The sequence below is a fragment of the Etheostoma cragini genome, chromosome 12, assembly GCF_013103735.1.
Source record: "Etheostoma cragini isolate CJK2018 chromosome 12, CSU_Ecrag_1.0, whole genome shotgun sequence".
Classification (NCBI taxonomy): domain Eukaryota; kingdom Metazoa; phylum Chordata; class Actinopteri; order Perciformes; family Percidae; genus Etheostoma; species Etheostoma cragini.
In genome coordinates, this window is record NC_048418.1 from 20,146,249 (window position 1) to 20,150,001 (window position 3,753).

The 3,753-nt window shown below is 41.4% G+C and overlaps 1 protein-coding gene and 1 long non-coding RNA gene across 3 annotated transcripts in view; one reads left to right on the top strand and one right to left on the bottom strand.

Annotated features, from left to right (window-relative positions):
* LOC117953695 overlaps positions 1-2,512 on the bottom strand; it is a 12,092-nt gene extending 9,580 nt beyond the window's left edge. Inside the window, exon 1 of the long non-coding RNA XR_004658656.1 lies at positions 2,383-2,512. This is a non-coding gene — a long non-coding RNA (uncharacterized LOC117953695). The remainder of the gene's footprint in view (positions 1-2,382) is intronic.
* kirrel1b (kirre like nephrin family adhesion molecule 1b) overlaps positions 1-3,753 on the top strand; it is an 87,222-nt gene that overhangs the window by 12,009 nt on the left and 71,460 nt on the right. The window lies entirely within an intron of this gene.

Genomic DNA, 3,753 nt, shown 5'->3' on the forward strand with positions numbered 1-3,753 from the left:
GCAAAGCGAGAGACAGCGAGAGAGAGAGAGAGAGAGAGATAGAGAGGCCGGGAGGGGGAGAAGAAGGGGGAGGGCGAGTGAGATGGAGATGGAGAAAGAAAGTGAAAGAGAGAGGAAGAGAAGTAGCAAAAGAGAGCGTGTTGGGGAGAGCGAGAGGAAAAGGTAATTTCTTAGCTCTTCTTTTAAATAAGTCTGTTTCTATAGCAACCATCCAACCAGCTGCTGGAGACAGAGAGCGAGCGAGAGGGGAAAGTGGGGTGTACCAGAGAGACAGAGGGAATGAAAGAGAGAGAGAGTTACCATAGCAACGGAGCAAGAGCGAGGAATAGGCACTTGGAGAAACTTTACAAAAAACATATAGAGAGAAAATGTAAAGGGCAAGATAAGCAAAGGAAGAGTGAATATACAGCACTGCAATGAACAGTAATTGGGTAGTGTTGGGCAAGTTAATTAAAAGATTTAATGAATTGCCCATTGAAAAAGTGATTACATTGCTTAGAAATGGGAGGTTGTAAAAGTGCTGATTATTTTCTGTATAAACAATGTGAGGCAAATCCAAGACTTGGATGGGCATAAAACTATTCATTACAAACGTTCAACTTAAAAGTAACGGTTAAAGTCAAAAGCCAAAGGCTAAAAGGAGCAGTTCAGTTTATGTTTTTAACAGAGATCAGAGCAATAGTTGGATTAAAAGAGTTGTTATTTCTGTAAATTGACTTGCATCCACCCGTGCAGCTGTGTTGTGTCACTAGTTGTAATAGTTGTAGCTAGGCAGCCAACCTATGAAGGTTTGATGTTCCCATTCTTTATTCCTGCTACAAAGCTCTAAATTGTTTCTCCAACTGCAGAAATGAACACCCCCCTATATGAATTGCACACATGAGAGATGTGGGCCGTGATTCAGAGATCTGGAACCAGGCTACAACTTTGCCATAATATGTTTTTCCCAAATGCAAAGATGAAATATTCTGAGTTTGCTATAGCTGTGATTTATAACCCTGACCATTTCTATAGAGAGGAAGCACCTCTCTATAGCAATGACAGCTGAGGCTTATGGAAGTGTATTATGTGTAGGGTGGTAGGGCTGTCAATCAATGAAGAGCAATTAATTCCATATTTTGTATCTGTTCTAAACATATAGGGATATGGATATTTTTTGAGTTTTATAACTTTGTGATGCTCTCATCAACATGGGAGCGGATACATGTGTTTGCTTTATGCAAATATGAATTTTTATTGCAACAAACAGACACAATGACAAAAATTGTGTAGAATAATCTCCAGAATAACCTCAAAGATACTGTATAATATAGCATAATATGACAACCTCAAGCCCATCAAGCAACAAAAGATGGGCACATTGACCTGAATGGAACATTACTTGGTAATTCTTCCACAATGTAGCACCCACTTTACACATGTAAAGGTTAACTCTGTTGCACTATCCAGCATTGCATGCCTTTGGGTTCTCTGCATCGGCCATATGCTTGGCCAGCATGGTATTTGAGACTCAACACACTCCAGTGGTAACTCAGACACAGTACACGCAAATAACTTTAATCTTGTAGAGCAAACCATCTGGAAAAACTTTTTAACTCAATTTGACATTCAAAAGATTTTCTCTTCATGGGGCGGCTGGGGCTCAGTGGTAGACCAGACGCCTACCAATCAGAAGGGATCGATCCACCCTGCAGTTCCATGTTTAAGTGTTCTTGGGCAAGACACTGAAACCCAAATTACTTCCGATGCTGCGTGTGTTACGTTTAAATTTGTGTGTGAATGTTTCTATCTGATGAGCAGATGGCAGCTTGTACGCCAGCCTTGGCCACAGTGTGTGATGATGTACAGTAAGTGTGTGAATCGTGAATGTTTCCTGTACTAGGTTAAAGTGCTTTGAGTAGTCCTCAAGGCTAGACAAGTGCTATATAAATACAGTCTTTTTACACTTATCCATTTCTGATCAAGCTCTTGCTTCCTGAATTCCTAAACTACGGAGCGGCCAGAGACCCAAATTACACATTAATCATGCATCCAAAGAGTTAGTGGCGTTAAAAAAGGAATTGGGGCGCCCAGATGGCTCAGTTGGGTAAGCGGGCGCCCATGTATGGAGGTCTACTCCGCGATCCAGCTGCTACGGGTTTGACTCATGTCATTCCCTGGATATCCTGCTCTGCCTTTGAGAAACTGAAAGCTCAGATGAGGTGAATCTGGAATCTTGCTCCTTATGAGGTCATAAGGGGCAATGTTACCTCCCCTTTCCTTGCTTTGCCCGCCCAAAGCTCTACTCGCGCAAATTAAGAACGTCATTCATAACGTAAAATTTGTCGACGGATGGCAAGCCAAATGTGCACGCAGGAGGTGAACAAATGTTCATTGTCTCACATAAACAATCTACAGAGTAATCCTCACCAACACAAGCATGTGTATGTATTGCCTTTCTGTTTTAAACGACTGATACATGATAATAAAAGTTTCCTCAACAGCTAGCTGCTGTGCTAACCAGCTGTTCCTGCTAACATTTCAACCGGATGATGACCCACATAACTGTCATGGGTTATTCACTGACCTAGCTAGTGTTAGGAAAAAACTAACTTGTGTTCTTTGATTTGATGAGGAAGGAGAGAGGCTAAAGTTCCAACTGAGAATTAACAAAAGGTTTAATGAAACAGCATGATGAAGATGATATGACAAAGACAGTAGAACATAGAACATGATAACACTGCAGCTGGTCTTCCCTCTTCAGAGGCAATTCAAACAGCCTCGAATCATTGGGCAGTTCCTTTTCACCTGGGGTATTTAAACCCATTTTCATTGGTCCGCTGTTGGTGTGGCGACGTGTAGGACATGTCTTGTTGGCTTCTTTGCAGTCCAATGACAAGGACATGGCTTTAAAATTTTCCCCTTTGGGGTTTATCATGTAAATGACAAATTCTAACAGAAATACAGTTAATCAACAATGTCTTGTCATAGCTAGTCTAAGACAGCAGGTGGGTGGAGACAGAAGGTTACTTCCTAGTGTGAAGCAAAAGGCTTCTTTCTATATGTTAAATTCCAGACTTGGCCTGATCAACGACTTTTAGAAGATTGGGTTTGTGTTAAGTAGTGGAATCCTATTTAAGGCTGTCAGTATTGGATCAATCTGGCTGCAGAATACAGGCCTACATTAAACAGAAATACTGTACATTGTTTACAGAACATTTTTTTAAATCTTTTTGAAACATACACTAGTCGTTTCCCTTTCCAAATCCCAAATACCTTTGTAAGCACCTACCAGATTCCGTACCTCAACCGAGAACGAGACAAGTTGTTGTTTAATAGAAGAAGCCGTAAAGAAGAAGATAGTATTATTATTACAGTTTACTTAGTGTTATTTATTTTACACTGATTGAAACTAATTCAACCTTCTGCTCGCCTACTACACGTTTTACACTGTTGGGCTTTCGGTGATTCGGCTGTCCGTCATTGCTTCGTCACATGGTCGTGGTCACGTGTTTGCAAAGGGTCTGTTGAGGAAGGGGGGGGGGCATGGCAAGAGGGGCGGGGCCTTGACCAACTGTGACTTTGCTTGTTTGAAAGCCATGATGGGTGGGCCAAATTTTCTGGGCGGGCAAAGCAGAGAAAGGGGAGGTAACCTTTTTTTGAAATGTTATTTTAAAGCCTTCCACAATACCAAACTGCATCAGTGCTGAAAAACAGTGCGTTGGCTTATTTAAAAAATAAAAAACAGATGCATGTGTTGTGATGTGCGTCATA